The sequence below is a fragment of the Protopterus annectens genome, chromosome 3.part1 (genome assembly GCF_019279795.1).
Source record: "Protopterus annectens isolate FY-2018-M chromosome 3.part1, PAN1.0, whole genome shotgun sequence".
Taxonomy (NCBI): Eukaryota; Metazoa; Chordata; order Ceratodontiformes; family Protopteridae; genus Protopterus; species Protopterus annectens.
In genome coordinates, this window is record NC_056732.1 from 1,673,804,147 (window position 1) to 1,673,830,707 (window position 26,561).

The 26,561-nt window shown below is 41.1% G+C and overlaps 1 protein-coding gene across 1 annotated transcript in view; it reads right to left on the bottom strand.

Moving 5' to 3' along the window:
• LOC122797831 (vomeronasal type-2 receptor 26-like) overlaps positions 1 to 26,561 on the bottom strand; it is a 109,148-nt gene that overhangs the window by 43,200 nt on the left and 39,387 nt on the right. The gene's annotated exons all lie outside the window — the stretch shown is intronic.

Sequence of the window (26,561 nt, forward strand, 5' to 3'; positions counted from 1 at the left end):
AGAGTCTGGAGGTTCCCAATGTCTCTGTTTATGAGTTCCATGATAATTTGCTCCATAGCTTTGCAGACCAGGCTGGGTAGGCTTATAGGGCAATAGTTCCCAGGTTCTGTTGTGGCACCACCTTTGTGGAGTGGGATGACTGTTGCTGTATGCCATTCTTTGGGTACATAGCCTGTGGTAAGGTTGAGTCTGAACAGTGAATGTAGGTGAGGGTTTAGTTCCTTTTGGAGCTCATGTAAGACGCAGCCTGGGACACCATCCAGTCCCATTGATGCTGTGTTCTTAGCTTTGGAGAGGGCTGTTTTTACCTGCATGTCCATGAAGTCTGGGGCTCTGCATTCTTCTGGGATGGACATGGGCCCTTTTGGGGGTGAGGAGGAGTGAAGTTTGCACTGAACTTGTCCACCAGGATGTTGGCAATGTCAGTTGGTTCAGTGTATTGTTTTGCCATTTTGCAGTAGCTGAAAGCATATCTGAGAGTTGCCACCTAAATGTTTGAATATAGCTAAAGAAGGCTTTGTGGTTATCTTTACATTCTTTGGCAATTTTTCTTTAGAAACTGGACTTGGATTATTTTATGAGCGATCGTAGTTTCTTGCTAATAATGATCAGTGATGCCTTTCCTTTTTGGAATTTTGCTCTATCATGTGTTAGTTTCCTCCATCTGTTGTATAGCTTATTTATGGGCAAGGACCACCAGATTGGTTTCTTCTTTTTGGAGGAGTGAGTCTTGGTTTTAATTGGGATGGCTCGATCCATGCATCCCTGTAGATGCTCATAGAATGCACTTGTAAAGGATTTTGCAGATTGGATAGCATTATTCTGTAGCAAGGGGGCTTTGAAACTTTGAAGTTTGCTTTTGAAACGGGGTGGGGTCAAGATGTGGATGTCCAGTGTGATTACTTCATGATCTGATATTCCCAGTGAGGGGTTTACCTCTGGTGTGGAACACTGATCCCCCATGTTGGTGATGATCAGGTCCAGTATGTTGTCACCTCTAGTGGGTGTGGTGACCAGCTGTTCCAGGCCGTTTGAGCATATAAACTCTAGGAAACATTGGGCAAAGGACTTTGTGCTCAAGTAATTCTCCCAGTCAATGTTTGGGTAGTTGAAATCTCCTCATATCATGGTGTTTGGTAAGACCTTTATATTTCCCAGAGTTCTCAGGAATACTGAGTGAGGGTCCTGAGACAAGGTATGTGATCTGTAGCAGGCTACAATCTGATAAGCAGCTTTGTCCAATGTTAGTTGCACTTGCATGGTCTCCAAGGCCTCGTGCTGTGCCATTAACCTGGAGGTGTGGGTATCCTTTATGAAAATGGATACACCCCCTCCTTTTGTATTTCAGTCTGGGTTTTGGAGCTGATGCTCAGAGGGATTGGGATTTCTTTAAGTGGAGCATGTCCAACAGCTCTGTGTTTGACATAGCTTTGTATGTTAGGCAGAGATCACCTCTGAGTAGGTGATATGTGACAGAGTAAAGCTAGAGTGTTTTGAGAAGGTCTGTGTATGGCATGTATTTGAGGCTGCTAATCCTCTTTGTGAGGTATTTCTGCAGGCTTTCCAGTTGTTGCAGATGTCTTGTGAGGTACATAGCAAAAGGGGCATTGTACTCTATAATGGATCTAATGACTGATGAGTAGAGGGGAACAATGACCTCTTTTATTCAGCATGAGACACCTTTTGTGATGAGATGTGCCACGTAGAAGGATTTCCTGATTACTGTGGCGATGTGATTATCAAAAGAGAGTCTACTGTCCACCTGTGTCCCAAAGTCTCTTATCACACTTTCAGTGTTAAGTATACTACCGCCTATGTTGTAGTTCATGGGTACAGTGTTTTTACCAAAGGGGATGACAATGCACTTTTTGGCACTGAGCTTGTGGCTATGGCTTTGACACCAGGCATCTGTCTCAGTGAGGCCCTTTTGTAGGATGTCCACATCATTAGTAGTCTTGATTATGGCTCCTAGTTTGCAGTCATCTGGGAACTTCAATAGCCAGAGACCTTCCATGTTAACCTGTACTTCAGGGAAGTAGATACCAAACAGGACAGGACCCAGGACTGAACCCTGTGGTACTCCACTTGTCACTGGTCTGAAGTCGGACTTGGAGTCTGCTACTTTCACAGTGTGGGTTCTGTCAGTGAGCCAGTTGGCAACCTATTTTGTGACATAGGGATTTATACCTAGTTTAGTGAGTTTATCCATAATTCCAGAGTGGAAGATGGTGTCGAAAGCCGTGGCAAGATCTAGATAGGCTGTGTGAACCACCTTACCCTTGTCTATGGCTTTGGTGACTGCTTCAAAGAAGTCTATCAGGTTTAGGAGACATGATCTGCCTTTTACAAACCCAAAATGGTTGTGGTCCAGAGTTTGGAGATTACCAATGTCTTTGATTATAAGTTCCATGATGATACGTTCCATGACCTTCCAGACCAGGCTCATCAGGCTAATGGGGCACTAGTTCCCTGGGTCCGTGGTGGCTCCCCCCTTGTGTAGTGGGATAACTGTTACTGTGCACCATTCAACAGGCACAAAGCCTGAGGGGAGGCTATGATTGAACATGGTACGTAGGTGTGGTGCCAGTTCGTTCTGTAGTTCATGTAGAATGCAGCCTGGGATCTAATCTGGTCCCATGGATGCTGTGTTCCTAGCTTTGGAGAGTGGTTTTTACCTGTGCAGCCATGATGACAGCAACTTTGCATTCTTCTGGTATAGAGATGTGCTCTTTCATGGGTGAGAGGGGTATAAAGTTAGCACTGATCCTATCTGCCAGGCTGTTGGCAATATCAGTTGAGTCTGTATATTTAGTGCCATTGTGCTGTAACTCAGAGCAGATCTGAGTGTTGCCATTGGGATTCTTGACATAGCTATAGAATGCTTTGTGGTTGTCTTTAGAATCAGTGTCGACTTTGTTTTCATAACTAGCTTTGGAGGATTTTATCAGGGATCGCAACTTCTTCCTGAGGCTGACTAGGGAGCTCCTCCACTCATGGGATTTTAACCTCTTTTGCAACAGTTTCTTCCTTCTGTTGTGCAGTTTGTTTATGGCAGGGGACCACCAGATTGGCTTCCTTTTCTTGGAGGATAGTGTCTTGGTTCTGTTTGGGATAGCACGATGCATGCACTCATGTAAGTGCTTATAAAGTGCAGTTGTGAAGGATTCAGTAGTTGTAACTGTATTGTCCATCTGCATGGGTGTCCTGAAGTTCAGCACTTCTGTCTTAAGAAGCATGAAGTTGGCTTTGGAGACATTTTTTAACATGGTTTCCTTGATGGAGGGTGGGTCCAGAATGTGAATATGTAGGGTAATTAGCTTATGGTCAGATGGGGCCAATGAGGCGTTGACTTCAGGTGTGGAACACCGGTCACTCAGGACAAACCAAACCCCATAACCAACACAAATAACCACAAAGTTAGCTAAATGCTACTCATTGCCAGAAGTCTCAGCCTCCAGATGCACACACTCGAGGCACATCTCAGTATGGGAAATATTGATATCTGTGCAGTAACAGAAACCTAGCTCAAGGCTCCAGAGAGTACACCAGCACTACCAGGATACTACTCATTCCATACCTTCCAGCATCAGGACCTGGATTATAGCACATAGGGTGAGGATGTATCCATATTCATCAAGGATACATACAACTTTCTCTACATGCTCTGTACAGGATATGTACCCATAGAATGTTGCACAGCAACATTCTTCACACTCCACAGGGATGGGGCCACAAAAACCCCTTGGCATTCATGCTCTATGAGCCTGACAAGTGTGTTCTGCAAGGCAATGGAGCCAATCATAATGGAAGTCAACAATAAAGAGATTGTGAACCTTCACACAGTTGAGCACACCCAGTCTGGCTTCATCATATGCAGATCACGTCTCCTGAACTGGGTGGATTTCTTTGAGACTGTTACCCAGGCTACAGATGATTGAAATGAGCTCAACACAGCCTACCTATACCTCACTGCAGCCTTTGACACCATTCCCCAGTCAGGTATTATAGATGAACTCACCAACCTGGTCATAAATCCATACATCACAAGATGGATTGCAAACTGGCTCACAGATAGATCCCACAAATTAAGAGTTGCTGGCTACATGTCAGACTCTACACCGGTAACAACGGGTGTCCTCCAGGGTTCAGTCCTGGGGTCCCTCGTGTTTGGTATAAACTTCTCAAATGTACCAACACAGGAGGGTTGTGGTTGACTAAGTTTGCTGGGAACTGTAAAGTGTTTGCCATAATAGATTCCCCGGATGACACAAATATTCTCTAGAAGGGACTCTATGAGACAGATGTGTGGTGTCTGAATCATGGCCTCAAGCTCAATGTGGAGGAATGCATAGTGATCCCCTTTGGTGAAAACAAAGTACACACAAACTACCACATAGGTGTTACCTCCTTAAAACTGACAAGGTAATAAGGGATCTGGGGACACAAGTAGAGAGTCATCTTTCCTTTGACAACCATGTTGCCATAGTGATTGGGAAATCCTATGTGGCCCACCTAATCAACAAAGGATTTGCATCAGAATCCGAAGAGGTAGTGGTGTCCCTCTACTCTTAAGTCATCAGACCCATCATTGAGTACAATGCACCATTTTAGATGTACTCAACTACACATATCCAGCAGCTGTAGAGACCACAGAGGTACCTCACCAAGAGGATTACTGGCCTCAAACAGCTGTGTTATGCAACATAACTAGTAAAACTAAATCTGTTCTTCGTTGCATACTGTCTACTCAGAGGCACACTCTGCCTAACATACACAGCCATGTCCAACACATAATTGCTGAGCATGCTCCATCTACAGATAACAAAATTGAGTCATCCTACACACTCCAGGGATATGAACCTCATCACAACAATGAATACAACATGCTGGTGGGATAGAGTACCATCCCAGACACTTGCCTTACTGTGGAACAGAGTCCCAATGTACATCAGACAGAGCCACTCATTGACACTCTTCAATAGGAACCTTGATGAGTGGATGGGAAACAGATAATTCATGCCAGGCATCACATCAGCATCCCCACTAGAAAGGGGCTTAGGGTACTAACTATTAGAATGAGGGCTTGGGAGACTACCCAATGGGGTGGTGAAAGCTGCACAACTTGCCAAGGCTAACATATGTCTTATTGAAGATAGGTTCATAGGTATGTAGTAGGCTATGTGACAGGTACATGTCTACAGATAGTAGATGTGTACTTCATTGTACCGTCATGTTGTTTAGCAGGCACATGGACCACATACACTGTAATGCTTACAGATACTGGTGGCTGTTATGTACACTGGGTGAGATGTGCACCTCATATATTTTGTGCCATTAGGATGTGTGCTGGGTGGGAAAGTCCTGGATGGCTCCCTGTCATGGTCACCCTCTTACACACATCTCTGCCTATCCATCTTTGGCTTATTATACTGTGTTCCCCCTACATATATATATATATATATATATATATATATATATATATATATATATATATATATATATATATATATATATATAAGTACATAGGTAGGTAATAGGCTATCTGCCTGAAGGCATATATTAGTATGGCCAGAGTATGCAGCTATCACCACCCATTGAGTTAGTTCCCTAGGCCTCTATGTAGTAGAGCTGATGAAGTGATCCATGGTGTGACAGTTCAGTTTCACATACACTCATCAAGGCTCTTCTGGAAGAGTGTCAGTGAGGGACTCAGCTTAATGTAGGTTGGGAGGGAGCCTGTTCCAAAGAAAGGGAAGTCTGTGAGTAAATAATGTATCCGTCCAACATGTTCTATTTACTGTTGTGATGATGATATCCCTAGAGCATGTAGTACAGTGAGCTTGGGTTTACTTCAGATAGCACATGTACATCAGTTTTGCATTGGACATGGACCTGCCTGTTGGGCAGAGATCACCTGAGTAAACAGTATGCAACAGAGTACAGATTGAGTTAAATTCAGTCTTGTTGCATGGGGCAACTGTTTGAGGCCAGTAATGCTCTTGTTGAGGTACATCAGTGGTCTTTCCAGCTGCTGAAGGTGCCTAGTCAGATTCATCGCAAGTGTGTTGTGGTATTCTATGATGGGTCTGATAACTGATGAGTAGAGGGAACCTCCTTTGACCTACATGCAAAGACCTTGGCAGTTTGTGGGAACATATAGCATGATTGTCTAACCACTTTGTGAATGTGTTTCTGGAAGTAGTGATGACTATCCACATGCGTCCATAGATCCCTTTTTATTACCTCCATATTTAGGGTGTTGGCACCTATGTGGTATTTGTATGACTGTAGCTTGAGGCCATAAGTTTGACACCACATCTGTCTGACTGAGACCCTTTTTAAGGATGTCTCTGTTGTCCCAAACATCGATTATAACAACTTTTTTGCAGTCATCCACAAACCTTGCTAAACATAGCAATCATTTGTTTGACTGTATTTCTGAAAAGTATACACCAGACAGGAGGGGTCCCAGGACTGAGCCATGGGGGACAGCAGTTGTTACCAGCTTGAACAGGAGACTACAATTCTTACCTTGTGGGATCTATCTTTTCCCCAGTTGGCAATCCATCAGATGACATATGTGTTTATGCACAGGTTCTTGATTTTGTGGATATGACATGTGTGTGTGGGATGTTGGAAAAGGGCTTTTCAAGGTCTATGTAGGCCATGTGTAGCTCATTTTATTGATGCATGTCCTAGGTGACTGCCTTGAAAACTGTCTAGCAGGTTTAGGAACCATGATCTACCCCTGACCAAACCAAAATGGGTAGGGTTGGGTGTTTGTAGGCTCTCAATAGCTCTGTTTATGAGTTCCATAATGATGGACTCCATGGCCTTGCATATCAGGCTTATTAGGCTTATAAGACAATAGTTCCCATGGTCTGCTGTGCACCAACACTCATGGAGTGTGCCAAACATTGCTGTAACCCATTCAACAGTTTCATATCCTGTACAGACGGTGAGTCTCAACAGACAGTTCAGGTGCAGGGTCTGTTTGTTTTGGAGTTTACATATGACACAGCCAGGGAAACCATGTTATCCCATACATGCCGTGTTTTTAGGTTTGGATTGAGCTGTTTAACCATTGTATATGTGATTTCTGGGTTTTCACAATCTCCAGGTATGATAATGGGCCCTTTTGTCAGTGAGAAGGGGGCAAATATGAATGAACCTGTCTGACAAGATGTTGACAATGTCAGTCATGTACATGTATTCATTTACAGTTTGCACTGACTCAGAACATATATGAGTTTACATTGATATTTATGACATAGTGAAAGAAAGCTTCATGGCACTCTATGGACTCTTTGACCATGGCTTGGATAATGTTAGGAGTGCTCATTGTTTCTTGATGATACTGATCGGAGATTTATTGATCATTTTTGTTTTTTCACTTTCTTTGAACAACTTAAGTACTTGGAGCACATAGTTTAATTATGACAGGTGTCTAATATATTATATGGGTCTGTTTTCATATCAGTGTGTGCACAAGGCAGGATTGGTGAATAGTGAAAAGTGTCTGGAGTAAGAACTGCAACTGCCAGATATGTGTGGCCCACTGCTGTACTCAGACATGGCCTACGTGTGTGAGCATGCCCAGTATGAGCATATATACTATATGCGTGTGAAAATCAAGTTGTTTTTTACTTCAGGGCTCACCTTTGTGTTGTACATCGACAGGAAGCACGCTGTGCCTTCAGGGCTTCCATGAGTCACTTTGCATAGACTTATCAACATTTCTACATACAGTGGGGACAGCTATTATTTGTACATTTCTACCCGGGGGGGGGGGCACACCTGATTGTTACTCTGGGTGTACATAGGATGAGGGGTTCACCTGACACTTATATACACTTGCTAGGCCTGCAGTGCTATGTCAGGTACTCCATTTCAGTCTGTACTGTTGCCTATCGTACTGGCTTGAGGCATACCACTGTACTACAGACCTTAGCTTCCAATTACAAGCATAGTAGTTTGTGACTTCATAGCCTACCCAACCCACATCACACTGCCTGGCCTGCTGTTATCTGTCTGCATAGGCTTGGAGGAAGGTTACTCATATGCCTCTTCAGAGGGCATGATACAGTATTTGTTTGTGTTTGCATTTGTCTACATTTGTCCTGCTGGCTGTGACGTTTAGGTATGTGACCCCCCCCCCAACTGGTATGTGTGAATGAGTTAAGTTGTGTCTGTGCCAGTGAAATGCTGTCATGGCTTAGTGGTTCAGTACTGTGACTATAGTGCACAGTATCCTGAGTTTGAGCCCTGTCACTGCTTTTTATTTTCCTGCTGGGAAGACCTGACTGCTTAAGAAACAGTAAAGCAGGTGTGAGCATGTTTACCCGACTTTGCTCAACTTTGCCCAACCTTGCCCGAGTTTGCCCAACATTGCTCAACGTTGAGCTGGTTAGCGTGGTGAGGAGCTATGCGCAATTGTATTTAAATATGCTCATTACTGGTAAAATGTGCATAGCAGTGCTTTATATTGCTTAAAATAGGGCAATCGTGCCTCAGGTGGTGCTGCAGGGCTGCCTATGTTGGATGCACATAGTACACTCCCTATACATGTTTGAAAACAGATAGTGTCAAGTTAGGCATCCCTTTTACTGTATGTGTGAGTCAGAGAGAGGTGTCATTTCCAGGGTTCCTACTGAGTCAGTGTATGTGCTATGCGTTGCCTCTTTGCCAAGGCCAGGGCATACTGGGCACGCCTCCTTCTGCCTACTGGGGCAGGCTCAGGTTGTTCCTCCACTGAGTCACGTTGGGCCTGTGCAGGCCTTGGCAATGGTGGAGGGCTGTTTGGGCCTGTCCCATGCTATTCCTGCTGCAGCTGTTTTTGCAGGGTCATATTGTGTAGCATGGCACATACCATGACAATTTGGGTACATGTAGTTGGTGAGTACTGCAAGGCTCCACCACGTGTCCAGGCACCAGAACCATGACTTGAGTATCCCAAACACATGCTTAATAATGTTTCTTGTTTGTGAGTGCGCCTCATTATGGAGTTCTTATTTGGGTGTGTGTGCATTTCTGATGGGTGTCATCAGCCACGGCTCTAGTGCGTATCCAGCATCCCCCACTAGGTGACCGTCAGGGATGTCCCCATTGGCAAATCTCTGGTACAGCTATGTCAGATGCCAGATGTGGGAATCGTGATAGCTTCCAGAGCAGCCAGCACACACATTCATTATTATGCCCTGGGCATCGCACATGACCTGGCAGTTGATGGAGGGGAAGCCCTTGCGGTTGATGTAGACCCTACACCACTCACTGGGTGGTGCTTTGATGTGTATGTGCGTGCAGTTTATTGCACCCACTACCTCAGGGTATTCTGCTATTTTGTGGAAAAGACGCAAATTGCTGGCCAATGCCTCACGGGAATTGGGGAAATATATGTGCTCACCGACATGTGCTGACATGGCATCCAGGAACTGGTGCAGTACCCTGGATGCTGATGCCTGTGAAATCCTCATCATATCACCAGTTGGTCTCTGGAAGATACCTGTAGCTAGTATTCTTAGGCCAACACATACCTTGGTATCCACTGGGATGGGTTCCCCTCTGTTGGTTCTTTGTGTGAGGCGTGGCTGGCACAGCTCAACAATTTGCTGCAGGAGGTCTCTATCCACCCTATAGTGCTCCACTATCTCCCGCTCATGTAGCCCCTGGTAGGTTACCCTGGGTCTGTACACTCTTCTCTGTCTCCTCACTGTGTGTTGCTCAGCAGCATTCACAACATCACCACCCTCAGCACCTTGCACATGTTGGTTTATGATAGCAAGAGCAGCCCCTAACATTTTGTCTGACTTAGCTTTTTAAGTTTTTACTCTTTGTATCCTGCAGTGTTGCAGAGTTCTTGAGAAAAAACAGGGGAGACTGCTGTTTGCAGAGTTTAAAGTGCTGGGCTGGCCTAGTCTGCTGCTTGTGTAATTGGCTGATTTTGATATATTTCACCTGGCAGCTCTGCTAGTTCTCCTTGGTTAACTTCCTACTACTTCTTTTCCCTCCTTTTCCCTTTCTGTTTCCGCCCGGGGCAGCACTGTACAAACAAGCTCACACGCATGCAAATGCGCGCACACGCTGTGTGCACGTTTGCAAGAAATTTCAGATATATTCACGGTGTACACCTTTGGTTTCTGGTTTTCAAAAAGGACAACTGTAGACATGCCTCTTGCAATCCTGAGCAACTCAGGGCAAACACAAGACACTGTGCTCCAATAAGCATACAGCCTTACTGACACACCCCCTCATAATGTCACCTATCTTCTACTCTACTACTCACTTACTCCTACACTTACACTCTTGGGACATGGCTCACATGATGCGGAAAATTGGGATTCACTATCCTTATCCTCATTTGCATAGGATTGCCTACTAATGCTTGGTTACATCTCTCACACTGAGCTTTCCCCCCTTAGCAACCAGTACTCAGTGGCCATGTTGTCTTCAGCCTGCCATTCACCTGCATGGGATAGGTTCCCCTCTGTTGGTTCTTTGTGTGAGGCGTGGCTGGCACAGCACAACAATTTGCTGCAGGAGGTCTCCGTCCACCCTATAGTGCTCCACTATCTCCAGCTCATGTAGCCCCTGGTAGGTTACCCTGGGGCTGTACACTCTTCTCTGTCTCCTCACTGTGTGTTGCTCAGCAGCATTCACAACATCACCACCCTCAGCACCTTGCACATGTTGGTTTATGATAGCAAGAGCAGCCCCTAACATTTTGTCTGACTTAAGCTTTTTAAGTTTTTACTCTTTGTATCCTGCAGTGTTGCAGAGTTCTTGAGAAAAAACAGGGGAGACTGCTGTTTGCAGAGTTTAAAGTGCTGGGCTGGCCTAGTCTGCTGCTTGTGTAATTGGCTGATTTTGATATATTTCGCCTGGCAGCTCTGCTAGTTCTCCTTGGTTAACTTCCTACTACTTATTTTCCTTCCTTTTCCCTTTCTGTTTCTGCCCGGGGCAGCACTGCACAAACGAGCTCACACGCACGCAAATGCGCGCACACGCTGTGTGCACGTTTGCAAGAAATTTCAGACATATTCACGGTGTACACCTTTGGTTTCTGGTTTTCAAAAAGGATAACTGTAGACATGCCTCTTGCAATCCTGAGCAACTCAGGGCAAACACAAGACACTGTGCTCCAATAAGCATACAGCCTTACTGACACACCCCCTCATAATGTCACCTATCTTCTACTCTACTACTCACTTACTCCTACACTTACACTCTTGGGACATGGCTCACATGATGCGAAAAATTGGGATTCACTATCCTTATCCTCATTTGCATAGGATTGCCTACTAATGCTTGGTTACATCTCTCACACTGAGCTTTCCCCCCTTAGCAACCAGTACTCAGTGGCCATGTTGTCTTCAGCCTGCCATTCACCTGCATGGCAGGATAAGCTTTTTAGTGAAAATGCCTATTTTTGTTTTTTTTTTAATTATTTTCTTGTTTTTTTAAGTGCCGCACATTTGCGTGGCACTGCGCTACACTTAAACATCGGATATTGGGGGAAAAATTAGATTTAAATAATTTTAAACATTTAAAAATGCCAATGGCCTTATATTTGGCTATTGGCATGCTTCCTCAACTGGATGCATCCTTTATTTGGAGATGTCATAGCTCCGTTTAGCTATTTGCAGAACGGTACTCCGTTAACAACGGAGTACATTTCTGCAGCTAACACTACTCTTCCACGGACAGGTTAGTGTTTCCTGGATTGGGAGGGTGGCCTAATGGTTAAGGTGTTTGCCCTTACAAGCACAAGGTGCAGTGTTTGAGTCTCACAAGGGATAATTGGCTAGGCTTAAAATGGCTTACAAGGGCACTTAGCCTAGTACTAACCTATGGATTGCAAATTTATGTCATTTGCATAGCTTTCAGCAGCAAATGAGGTAATTTGCATACCATGACACTGTCCGTGCAAGAGTAGCTTTAGAAGCTCTCATGCACGCTCCTGCCGGCTGTTGCTGGATCGCTCGGCAGACATATTGGCTGTCTGATGTCTTACTCTACTCTACAACTCCGTGCAAGCTTTCATAAATCTGGCCCATTATTTAAGAAAAGTAAGTATTGTTTTTTAAATAAGGTCATTGTCTAATAGCAATAATCGACTCCGTGATTGTGGTATATTGAACCATGGTTGGCTTTATTTAATCACTTGGGCTTCACCCTCATGATTAAACCACACCAACACTTATACCACACCAACATCATTGGTTATTGCTTAAGTAATATATAGAATATAAGTGAAGGAATTAAAAGAAGGTATAAAATTGATATAATCCAAATAAGGAACCCAAGGAAAAGTTTTGAAAATTTTTATAAAGCAAAGAATTTCCTGTGGAGAATTGTATTACCAGTTAAAAATATTTGATAATTAATATACCAAATAAAGAAAATGCGATGAGTGTAATGAGGAAGAAAGAGCAAAACATTTTTTAGAATGCAAAACATATCAGTTTTGGAGAAGTTTTAAATAGAATATCAGTTGGAAAGATTTACAAATATAACAATGAATATGATATAAATTGGAAATTATGAGAAAGAAAATACCATGAAATTGAAAAATAGGACAGAATATTTCACCACCACACAAGGAAAGAAAAGCTACAATTTTGGGGCAAGTACAACAAAAGAATGACTTTTATATTAAAAGCCAACTTTGGAAGTTAGAATCTACTTTTATTCTAAAGTTTATCACTTTAATTCTGTATGGAATGAATCAAGATTGTCACTGGAAATGTTATCTTTAATTAATTTAAATCTATGATTGGTTAATTGTTTATAATTATGCTATTTAAAGATAGAATATGTGAAGTAGGGATATACTCTGTAAAGGCTGAAGAGCCGAGGCGCTAGAGGAGTCTGCATTTTATGCTTTGTATTTGCTGCTAACCAGATTTTATTGGATCCAGTGTGTGCTTATTTTAGCTGTTTTGTGGGACTACATTGTGGATCTACTACTGGTCTGGACTTGAATTTTAATAAAATATAAAGGTAATCACTGGCTTCTTTCCTTGTGTGGTGGTGAGCTGTCCTGTTTCCAGTTTGTGGTGAAGTAGAGTGATATGGCCAGTGATTCCTTTAAGTCTCTCCCCAGAATATTCAGAGAGACTTCTCAGGAAATTTCACAAAAGACTTTAGACAATTTCTCAATATGACTGTTGACAATACAGCTTCAGCTGGTCTAAATAAAAGCCAAGAAGGGGTAAATGTTTTAGCTCAGAAGTCAAGTGAAGCTATACATGCTCCATGTGCCATGTGGGAAGAAAGCAGAAATCAATGGAATAGTAACCCTTTTACTGCAATTGGAAAAAGCAGCGAGATGGCAGCTACTCCGGACTTGCAGCAGTTGTATGATAAGGTGGAGAGGCTGTTTTTTAAGGAAACGTCGGTTTTCTTGAACACCTTTAGTCTGCAAAGGTATGTGGAGCTTAACATTACCTCTAGAGGCTTGAGAGCTATGAAAAGTCCTCCCTTTCCCTTTAATTTACATGAGGAAGAAGAGAAAAGCTTCCATGCTAGATGGATAGCTGCTGCCCACAAATGTAGCACTGAGTGGGTACAGATCTTTATTGAGAGAGATGACCTTAAAAGAAGGAAATTAGTGACTGAGATTAAAGAGGTGTGTCAGAACATCATTCAGCAGTCTAACAATTCAGTTTTAGAAAGTTTTCTGGCTGGAATGAATGAATAATTATGCTATTTAAAGATACAATATGTGAAGTAGGGTTATGAAAAAGAACTTATTGCTCATAAGAAGGATAAACTGCAGAGGGACATACGTGATTATGAACTGAAGTCTGCATTCAATGTTTCAACCAGCCAGTCAAAGAAACGTCAGAGGGTGAGATTTCAGCAAGAAACAGGAAGAAAAGTAAATAATGGCTATATTTCATCAGTAGCTAGTGAATCCTCGTTTGTGAATGACAACAGTGATGAGAACAAGTTTCCAGGACTTCCCGAACCAGCTAACTCGGGCTATATGGTCAAGAAGTTTCGTGAACCAGGGAGGAATTATGATAAAAAGACGTCTAGAAACTATGAACCTGGACAAGGCAGTTATGGGGAATATAACCCCAACTACCGGACATATAAAAAAGACAAGATTTATTGAATTAAATGTTGCAAATAATGATTTTGTAGTTAATTTATCTGGATGTATTTTATCAGATGTTGATGTTTTGCTGTTATATAGAGGTTTAAAGTTTATTCCCATGGCTTCTCCTAGAGGGTATGAACTGAAAATTGAAGTGCTTAAATTTATTAGAACAATTGTACTTAAAATCTTTTTTTGCAGAAGATACAAATGTAATTCATGAAAACAATGTGGACAGTGATGGTGATCTAAGTGAATTGAGTTTTCATTCATGTGTTTCTGATTTAGAAACTGATGCCTATTGCAAGTTAAACACTGAAAATGTAACATACAAAAGTGATTTTATTCCTGTGTGTAGGGATGAAAATATACAGCAATTTTCTTCTGCTTTACAATTTTCGATAGATAAACAGCTTGAAAAAGTGAATAAAAACAAGAAAGAATTTAAATATAATTTAAATAAAGTCTATTAAAGTTAACTGAAAATAGGGAATTGGTGTTTAAACCATCAGATAAAGGGGGCAAACTAGTGGTGCTTCATTATAATCAGTATCTGAATATGTGTTTTCTCATTTAAAGAAGGTTAAAGTTTATGCCTTGGTGGAGCTGGGATTTTATCAAGAAGCAGTAATTAAATACAAAGAACTGCTAATGAAGGGATTAAGACTAAAATATTTCTCACAAGAGGATGTAGATAAAAAAATTGCAGTTAAAGATAACACAATGGTATACTTCTTTTGTGTCCCTAAAATACACAAAAGTTTAGTGGATCCACCAGGACGTCCCATAGTCTCTGCCTGCAGTTATTTTACACATAACTTAGCTCTTTTTTTTACATTCCTACTTGAAAGAAGAAGCAGAGAAGCTAAGGTCTTATATCAAAGATTCCTTTTAATTTTTTTTAAGTAAAATCAGAAATGTAAAGTGGAAGAAGGACATGTTTTTCATTGTTATGGATGTTACCAGTTTATGTTCATAGGTTCATAGGTTCATACTAGGCTATCTGCCCTAGGGCATTTATAAGCCTATCCAGAGTGTGTTTGACTTTCACCACCCATTTTAAATTAATTTTGCTATGCCCTTTTTCGAGGTTAGTATACTGTGCCTCTGTCTAACAGTGACACAGAAGTGATACCCGGGGTAAACCTACGATCTCCCATCCACTCATCAAGATTCCTCTTGAAGAGAGTCAATGAGGGACTCTGCCTAACCTGGACTGGGATTTTATTCCAGAGTGAAGGGAGCCTCTGGGTTATGAATCTGTCCCTCCAGCATGTCCTATTTATTTCAGTGCTGAGGTTCAAGTCTCTCGATCGCGTAGCTCGATGGGATTTGGATTTTCTGAGGTGCAGCATGTCCATTAATTCTGGGTTGGACATGGCTTTATACGTCAGGTATAGAATGCCTCTGAGCAGGCGGTATGCCACTGAGTAGAGCTGGAGTTTCTTTAACCGGGCAGCATATGGCATCTGTTTGAGCCTTTTGATCCTCTTGGTGAGGTACTTTTGGGGTCTTTCCAGTTGCTGCAGGTGTCTGGTAAGGTACATCACAAAAGGGGCATTGTACTCAATTATTGGCCTGATGAGGGATGAGTAAAGAGGCACGATGACGTCCCCTGATCTAGATGTGAATCCCTTCATGATTAGGTGGGTTATATAAAATGTTTTTCTAACCACTTTGGCTGCGTGGTTGTCAAATGAGAGATTGCTATCAACTTGGGTCCCCAGGTCCCTAATTACTTCTACCGTACTTAATGGATTACCACCTATGTGGTAATTTGTGGGCACTTTGTTTTTGCCAAAGGGGATGACTATACACTTTTTGGCATTTAGCTTGAGGCCATGGCTCTGGCACCAGTTGTCTGTTTCTATGAGGCCCTTTTGGAGGATGCTTGTGTCAGCTGGAGAGTCAATTATGGCGCCCAGTTTGCAGTCATCTGCGAACTTGGTCAGCCACAGTCCTTCCGTGTTGGCCTGTACCTCCGAGAAATATATACTGAACAAGAGAGGTCCCAGGACTGAGCCTTGTGGGATGTCACTTGTAACTGATTTGGAGTCTGACATGGCTCTAGCTATTCTAACCATGTGGGTTCTGTCCTTGAGCCAGTTTGCAACCCATCTAGTGACATAGAGGTTTATATTTAAGCTGGTGAGCTTATCTATAATGCCCGAGTGGGGTATTGTATCGAAGGCTTTTGCGAGGTCCAGGTAGGCTGTGTGGACCACCTTCCCCTTGTCAATGGCCTTGGTGACTGTTCCAAAGAAATCAACCAGGTTTAAGAGGCAGGATTTGCCCTTAACAAAGCTGAACTGGGTAGGATCCAGTGTCTGTAGGTCCTGAATATCTTTATTTATGAGGTCCATGATGATCCTTTCCATAGCTTTGCAAACCAAGCTAGTCAGGCTTATGGGGCGAAAGTTTCCAGGATCCGTTGAGGCACCACCTTTGTGGAGAGGGACCACTGTTGCTGTACGCCACTCTTTGGGTACATATCCTGTAGTAAGGCTAAGATTGAACAGTAGTTTTATGTTTGGGTTTAGCTCTTCTTGGAGTTCGTGTAGGACACAGCCCAGGACATTGTCTGGTCCCATTGATGCTGTGTTTTTTGCTTTGGAGAGGGCGGCTCTTACCTGAGCATCTGAGATGTCAGGGGGGCAGCACTCTGCTGGGATAGATATTTGCCCTTTTGGTGGGGAGGGGGGGAGAAGTTTGTGCTGAACCTGTCAGCTAGGATGTTGGCAATGTCTGTGGGTTCGGTGTATTTTTTGTCATTTTGGACTAATCCTGAGCATATCTGGGAATTCCCACCCAGGTTCCTAATATAACTAAAGAAAGCCTTGTGATTATCCTTAGTGTCCTGTGCAATTTTTCTCTTGAAGCTGGCCTTAGACGATTCTATGAGTGCCCGTAGTTTTTTGCTAATACTGATCAGAGATGCCTTCCCTTTTTGGGATTTTGCTCTATCATGTAGTAGCTTCCTCCTTCTATTGTATAGTTTGTTTATGGCTAGATCCACCAGACAGGATGTCTGCCTTTGGAGGACTGGGTCTTGGTTTTATTTGGGATTGCATGATCCATGCATTCCTGAAGGTGTTCATAGAATGCGTTTATAAAGGATTCTGTGGTCTGGGCCGCATTTTCCACAGGCCCGGGGGCTTTGAAGGATTCCACCTCAGTTTTGAGGAGTGTGAAATTTGCTTTAGAGAAGTTTTACACTGTGGTTTTCTGGGCAGGGGGTGGGGTCAGGGTATCCAGTGAGATTAGTTTATGGTCTGATCTTACCAGTGAGGGATACACTTCTGGTCTGGAGCATAGAGTCCCCATGTTGGTGATGATCAGGTCCAGTATGTTTTCCCCTCTTGTGGGAGTGGTAACAAGTTGTTCCATAGCATTTGAGTTTATAAATTCTAGGAACCTTTGGGCTAGGGTGTTGGAGCTAGAGTAATGCTCCCAGTCTAAGTTTGGGTAGTTGACGTCGCCCAATATAATGGTGTTTGGAGAGACCTTCATATTTTTCAGTGTTCTCAGGAAGGCCGAGTGGGGTTCCTGGGTTTGGGAGGGTGGTCTGTAGCAGGTTATAAACTAGAAGGCAGTTTTACCCACTGTTAGTTGCACATGGATAGTCTCTGATGCTTTGTGCTGTGCCACCAACCTGGAGGTGTGGGTATCTTTGATGAATATTGATACTCCCCCTCCTTTTGTGGTTCGGTCCAAGTTTTGGGGCCGAAAAGCATGGTATGAGGTATAACCTGGCAGTGCTGGGGTGCTCTCGAGAGCCTTGAACCAGGTTTCTGTTACTGCACAGATATCAATGTTCTCCATGCTAAGGAGAGTTTTGAGTGCATGCATCTTGAGGTTTAGACTTCTGGCGTTGAGTAGCATTACTCTTAGTTTCTTATCCCTTGTGATACCTATGGATGTGGGTGTGTCTTTTTACAAGTATTGAACATGTACATGGCTTTGAAGCAATATTATTTTATAAGGACTTGCCTAAAACACATTTTATTATTGAAGTAATACATTTTTGTTTAAATAATAACATCTTTGACTTCAATGGGGAAAATTTATAGGCAGCCGAGTGGAACAGTCATGGGGTCAGGTTTGCCCCCATGTATGCAAATCTTTTCATGGGCATGTTTGAAAACAAATATGTACATAGTAATGAATTTTTTTTAGAAAATATGTCATAAGTTATTTTAGATTTATAGATGATTTAATTTGTGAAGGGGGTGGGAAGAAATTAATACATTTGTGCAAAAAATTCAGATAAATCCCTATGATATCAAGTTTGATGGAATACAGACAGGTGTTAAAGCAAACTTTCTTGATATAACTTTGCAATGTAATAATGATGGTAGAATACAAACAAGTTTACATAGAAAATTTGAAGGGAGGGGTCATATACTGCATGGGGAAAGCTGTCACCCCCATACTATTAAATCTATCCCCTATGGGGAATTTCTTAGAATAAAACGAATATGTAGTGATTAAAAAGAGTGTGAGAAGGAAATAGAAAAAAAAATACACACGTTTGTAACTAGAGGTTACAAAGAAACAGTGGTGGAAGAAAATAAAAGGATGGTAGTACAACAACATAATACTAAAAGTAGGTATAGCATGCAAGGCAGAGTGCATCAACAGGATAAACAAAAATTGCCCACCGTCAAAAGAGGGGATCATTGGCTCATCAGAGCAAGTAGAATATGCAGTACGGAGAAAGATTTTGATTCTGAGGTGGAATTTTTGAAAAACCTTTTCTTGGAGAGAGGTTACCCTCTGGAACTATTTCTAACTCTAGCAGCAGAGGTAAAATCTGCACGACATTCCCTCTACAAACCAATACTAGGGGGGGGATTTGTACCAGTGACCAACAATACACAAAACAAGGATACTGCTCACACTAACAGTTTGCACACACATACTCATCAAATTCCTATGAATTGGAAGAAACAATCTTACATCACTGGCCGGTTTTAACCCTCTTTGAAGAACTAAAGGACTACATACCACCTAAACCCAGTTTTGTTCGTAAAAGAGGGGCTAATTTAAAGGAATTATTTGAAAGAAATCAAAGAAAAAAGATGAAGGTAAAACAACCAAGGCTGGGCACATTCAAATGTGGTGCCTGTGCCCAATGTTATGCCATATCCAAAGAAACAGCACCATACCTCCCGTCTAGGAACTACAAGATACACCCCATTGGATTTTACACTTGTGCCTCTGGGATGTGCACCAACTGTCAAAGTTTCTATGTGGGCAAAACTGAGAGAATTAAGAACGTATCTCTGAGCATCTTTATGACATGACCAGGAAGAAGGAAACCACCTTCTACAAACACTCACTCTCCTGCCCAGAACCCAAAATCCAGTTTCTAGTTCTGGAACAGGTTGAGCCAGATGCAAGAGGTGGTGACTGGGAATCGTGAACTATTATGGCAGTTGGGACTGAATGCAGGGAAGCCACCAGGTCTGAATGGGATGATCAGCATTAAACCGGTCCTCAAGCTTAGGAGGGCTAGGTTATAACTCTCACACTTGACCCCTTCATACCACAGCATCCCCACACAGCATATTAAATTATTGAACATCCACGGTTATAGGATTCCGACTAATAAATCAAATTCTATATGAAATGTTATATGGATGGGCATTAAAATATCTCATATTTTATTGCATGTTTTATCAGTGTAAAGTAATAATGAAAAAATGTTTTAACAATTCACTGACAATCTAAACACATCTTTAAGCATATTCTTTAACAATCTACAACCCCAATCAGACTTCAGACTTTTATGTTCTGAAACCTAGGAAACTGGCATTTTAAAATGTTTTTATGGTTAGTCATTTTATTTAAGTGCATATGTTATTGCAAACATTTCATTTTGAGTTGATATAATGACTAACTTTTTTTAACACCCAACTCTAAAGCACCACACCTTAGAACTAGATTTACTAATTAATTAATTGTATAATTGCCAGGCTATTTAATGGAGGTTACTGCACACTGCAATTTGTTTTCACTTGATAAAGCTCAGGATTGCCTGGCGAAGCGCTTTGTGTGATTTTATCTGTGACTTTTGGAATACTTCAGAAATAAAAATACAGCCTTGTGGACTTTAGCAGAGTTCCGGTTCCTTTCTTCAAGGTCGTGGATTATTCTTTGTTTGTCTTTGGTTTTTTGTGCATTACTTCACTTGATCTTGTCTGCCATGGCCAATGGAGAAGAAACCTTTAACCCAGGAGAAACTCCTGAAATGCTGAAAAACACTACAAACGATCTTCCGGTGAGCAGAGCGGAGTTCAACCAAGTACTGGTTGCACTCAAGGAGCTCACTAACTTGCTGAAACCCACTACGGCTGCTTCACCAGGGCTAGCTTGCAACCAGCAGCAAGCACTACAAAATAACTTTGGATTACCGGTAATTTAATTGCGGACCCGGAAGAGGGTACAAGCTCCACTATATCCTCCATGGACATCTCTGGCGCCGGATCCAAAAGAAACAACTTTACTCGTCGCCATGAAGCTACCAGAGCTCCTGAAACTAACGTACAACTAGGGACCAATGGAACTAGTAATCCTGATTTGAAACATAGAAACAAGGATGTAAACTTTACAAAATGGGCTGGACAACGCTTCACCTTTTCTAAAGGTAGTAACAACTCTAACAATTTCTCTAACTTTGATCAGAGCATGGACTTGTTCAAGGACAAATTATACTCCTTAAGGAGTACACAGCTAGAGATAGACTACTTGAATGAATGTCTGAGAGTAAAGTCCCGAAGGGCTACGCTTTTTAAATTTCCAAACAATGTCCAGTATGGTACTGATTATTATTTTAACTTGTGTGAGATTTTGATAAAGCTGGATTGGAAATGTTGCATGTAATGGTAGGGAATATGAACTGAAAGCACAAACATTAATGAATGAGCTAGACACTTTAAACAATGAGTTAACATCTAGTACTAATTTTAGTGCTTTTAAACCAAACTATGACAAGGTTTTTGATAATGTTGATGTTTTTGTGATAAGTTTCTTAACAGAAAACTAAGAAAATTAGAACGTGATCTCATCGAATACAGGGATGGCCTGCCTACCCTAGCCCCAATGGTTACAATAAAACTTCTTCCAAAAACAACACCACAAACACAGATAGGGCTAGTGACACATATGACAGACAAGAGGAACCCCTTAGAAGAAGTGAAAGGCTAGCAGAGAAGAACAGAAGGGTACTAACAACCAGGATTTTCAACAGAACCCCAGCCAGACCGGGGTTTGGGGACAGAGACAAAGACAGGCACCGAGGTCTTGGAATTTTGTTCACTAACAAACCACCATACACCAACTACCCTAACATCCCTGGATGATCCTATAACTGACCAAGCCCCAAATCTGGGTTTACACAATCAAAACCCTACTAATATTGAGGGTAACTGCACTATTTTAAAGAGAAACAACTTTGCCATATACAATTACACGGACATGAACCTTCCTACAAATGCTTTTGATATTTTCACCGAGGGCTACATTTTGTCCCAACTAAACCCATGAATTTAACACAAGCTTTGATAGATTTAAAATGTTTACCAGAGCTTTAAACTTAAATTTGATTTTAAAGGGCAAACACTTAATGCAGCAGGCCCAACAGCGCATAAGTCTCTTTAACCCCCACTACACCCAATAATCCTCTTTTTGAAAAGTTAGTGGAGAATGACTTCAGGAAAGTATATAATAATCAAGAAATTCTACTTCATCCAAATTTTTCTGAACAAGAAATTAATTTTATTGAACACTTGCATGAAGAAAAATCAGGGTCATGAAACCTGATAAAGGAGGGGAATTGTCCTTATGTTCTCAGAGGACTACGAAGCCCACATGCACACTATGTTGCAGAATGACGAAACAACGAGACGGTTTCACGAGATCAATATAGCCTTTGCTGAGATTAAGTACTATCTTAGTGACCTTCTATTACAACAGGCCATCAATGAAAAGGTCTACAACTACTTACATGTGGAAAATCCCAGAATACCAGTCATCTTTGGGATACCTAAAACCCACAAAGGAATAAATCCACTACAATTCAGGCCGATTGTATCAGGAGCAGGTGGAGTGACTGAGCCCCTGGGAAAATTTATTGATTACATGACCAAAGAATACACGTCTTTATTGTCCCATGTCTGCAAGGATTCTTGGCACTTCCTCCGGGACATTCCCACCTCTTGCTACTCCCCAGACACCTTAATGGTCACAGTGGACATCAAAGATCTGTTTTGCAGCATCCCTCATCAAAAAGGTTTGGAATGGTTTGCCCAATTTCTAGGCCAGAAGACAACCCTTAGTAACAAAATGTCCAACTTGCTTACCGAAATGATGGAGATGGTTTTGTCCAACAACTTCATCTTTTAATGGTGAATTATACCAGCAATGGGGGCATCTTGTGCATCCTTCTACGCAGATGTAGTATTGGACATGTGGGAGCATACATTCGTTTAATACCCCATGGAAAGATCACATCCTTTTCTACAGACGTTATTTGGATGACATCTGTATTTTATGGTCTGGCTCTGAAGGGAACCTATCTGAATTCCTTACACACATCAATTCAACAACGAATTTCCTACAATTCACACACACATTGGATCAGCACGAACTTCATTATCTGGACATCACTCTTTACAAGGACTACAATCAGAAAACTTTCCATTCCAAACTACATCGCAAGGCAACATTTTCTAACTCCTTGCTAGACTTTGACAGTGCCCACCCATCATATGAAAAGAGGGGATCATTAAGGGCAGCTCATCAGAGCAAGTAGAATATGCAGTACGGAGAAAGATTTTGATTCTGAGGTGGAATTTTTGAAAAACCTTTTCTTGGAGAGGTTACCCTCTGGAACTATTTCTAACTCTAGCAGCAGAGGTAAAATCTGCACGACATTCCCTCTACAAACCAATACTAGGGGTTTTGTACCAGTGACCAACAATACACAAAACAAGGATACTGTTCACACTAACAGTTTTGCACACACATACTCATCAAATTCCTATGAATTGGAAGAAACAATCTTACATCACTGGCGGTTTTAACCCTCTTTGAAGAACTAAAGGACTACATACCACTTAAACCCAGTTTTGTTCATAAAGAGGGACTAATTTAAAGGAATTATTTGAAAGAAATCAAAGAAAAAGATGAAGGTAAAACAACCAAGGCTGGGCACATTCAAATGTGGTGCCTGTGCCCAATGTCATGCCATATCCAAAGAAACAGCACCATACCTCCCGTCTAGGAACTACAAGATACACCCACTGGATTTTACACCTGTGCCTCTAGAGGGTATACTTGGGGATGTGCACCAACTGTCAAAGTTTCTATGTGGGCAAAACTGAGAGAGAATTAAGAAACATCTCTGAGCATCTTTATGACATGACCAGGAAGGAGTGAACCAACGCCTTCTACAAACACTCACTCTCCTGCCCAGAACCCAAAATCCAGTTTCTAGTTCTGGAACAGGTTGAGCCAGATGCAAGAGGTGGTGACTGGGAATCCACCTTGGGCTACCGTGAACTATTATGGCAGTTGAGACTGAATGCAGGGAAGCCACCAGGTCTGAATGGGATGATCAGCATTAAACCGGTCCTCAAGCTTAGGAGGGCTAGGTTATAACTCTCACACTTGACCCCCTTCATACCACAGCATCCCCACACAGCACATTAAATTATTGAACATCACTAATAAATCAAATTCTATATGAAATGTTATATGGATGGGCATTAAAAATATCTCACGCATATTTTATTGCATGTTTTTATCAGTGTAAAGTAATAATGAAAAATTTTTGACAATTCACTGACAATCTAAACACATCTTTAAGCATATTCTTTAACAATCTACAACCCCAATCAGACTTCAGACTTTTATGTTCTGAAACCTAGGAAACTGGCATTTTAAAATGTTTTTTATGGTTAGTCATTTTATTTAAGTGCATATGTTATTGCAAACATTTCATTTTTGAGTTGATATAATGACTAACTTTTTTAACACCCAACTCTAAAGCACCACACCTTAGTACTAGATTTACTAATTAATTAATTGTATAATTGCCAGGCTATTTAATGGAGGTTACTGCACACTGCAATTTGTTTTCACTTGATAAAGCTCAGGATTGCCTGAGCGAAAGCGCTTGTGTGATTTTATCTGTGACTTTTGGAATACTTCAGAAATAAAAATACAGCCTTGTGGACTTTAGCAGAGTTCCGGTTCCTTTCTTCAAGGTCGTGGATTATTCTTTGCTTGTCTTTGGTTTTTTGTGCATTACTTCACATAAACAAAAATTATGTTATGTGACTAAATATACAGTGTTTACAGATGTTTTAATAAATCTGGTAAAATATCATCGGGGTATCTTAGAAAAAATAAATTTCTTAATATAAGAGCAAATGAGTATCCCATGTTTTCTTATTCAAAAGGTAGAAGTATAAGATTTCTTGGTGCATGGCAAGTTTCAGCTGCCTGTAAGTCATAGGAGTTTGGGGGTAGGTGCAACAGGTACTTTCCCTTGTGGAAAGTGCAGTTGTTGCCAGTATGTAGTAAAAAGTTTTGATAAAATTAATGAAAAGTATTTTACATGCAAAGGGAGATTTTCCTGTGACAGTACTGGAATAGTTTATGGTTTGAAATGTCCCTGTGGTAAGGTATAAATAGGGGAAAGTAAAATAAATTTTAAACAAAGGTTGAAGGAACATGTTAGGGGTGCTAAGAAGGGTAAAGAAGAAAGTCTTCTTGCATTACATTTTAAAGAATGTCACAGTGGAAATATACAAGGCTTACAAGCTACAATTTTGAGGCAAGTACAACAAATGTATGATTTTGATATTAAAAGACAACCTTGGAAGTTAATTTACTTTAATTCTGAAGTTTAACACTTTAATTCTGTATGGAATGAATCAAGAATGTCACTGGAAATGTTTTCTTTAATTAATTTAAGTCTATGATTGGTTAATTGTTTAAAATTATGGTATTTAAAGATAGAATATGTGAAGTAGGGATATACTCTGTAAAGGCTGAAGAACCGAGGCGCTAGAGGAGTCTACATTTTATGCTTTGTATTTGCTGCTAACCAGATTTTATTGGATCCTGTGTGTTCTTATTTTACCTGTTTTGTAAGACTACATTGTGGATCTACTACTGGACTGGACTATAATTTTAATAAATTATAAAGGTGATCTTGGGCTTCTTTCCTTGTGTGGTGGTGAGCTGTTCTGTTTCCAGTTCATGGCAAAGTAGGACAGAATATTGTTTGTAGTAATCTAGAGGTAATGTAAAAGAAGACATAATGGATTATTTTATAATAAAAATAAAGATGATACATATGTGCCAGATAAAATAAAAAGATGATTGTAGGTGAAAGGATAGGGGGATAGCTAAAATAGTCAATGGTTTAAAAAAATCAAAAATTTTATTTGTATTTGCTCTCTTCTTGATAAGATGATAATGGAAATAACTGTCCTTTTCTCTGAAGATTATATGTTAAAGTTAATGGAAAGAAATGACAAAGATATATGCTATGAATATGAATGTGTACATAATGTAAAGAAGTGTAAGTAAAGAAACCCCTACTCTTTTCAAAAAGAGCTGTGGGATCTTTCACACCCACCTGAATAACCACCAGCTTAAACAGACGGGGCCTTTGTTTGGCATCTCATTCGAAACATTTTCACAGTGAACTGATCGAAGGAAGGACACTGAGGAAACTCAGAGCTATAATATATAACATTAAGTATCCTGTTTTTTGTTTATTTTGTTCTTTATTTCTTTGTTATTTATAGCACTTTGTGTACTGTGTATTTTTCTAGCTAGTTTCACTGTGTGTGAGGTATTAACTGGAAATTGTCTATTTTATTAAGCATCTGTTGGGTTGTTTGTTTCTGATAAGTGGTTGCAGTAAACTCTTTTTTTCTAGAGGCTCCTTTAGCTGTTTAAAACTTTCATTTAAAGGCTCACTGCTGCTTTTCAGCTATTAAACATTTCTGCATTTTGTTCTAAGTAGTGGGGATATTTGTAATATTTCCATATTCAGGCTTGTATTTGGGCCTAGTGTTAGAGGAGGCTGTGTGAGCACATATTCAGAGACATTGGTATGGCCAAATCCATCAGGCATTTCTGTGAGAGAGAATTGTTTGAGGTCATTGGCTGACTGAGGTCACCTGGACTACAGCTTAGACTAAGCACCTCATTGGTTCTTTTGAGATTTCTTTCTTAAAAGCTGTCTCAGGTTTCAACTTTCTGTTACCCAAGAAGTTCAGTTGTGAATACTCTGCCATTTCACAGTGAACTGATCGAAGGAAGGACACTGAGGAAACTCGGAGCTATAATATATAACATTAAGTATCCTGTTTTTGTTTATTTTGTTCTTTATTTCTTTGTTATTTATAGCACTTTGTGTACTGTGTATTTTTCTAGC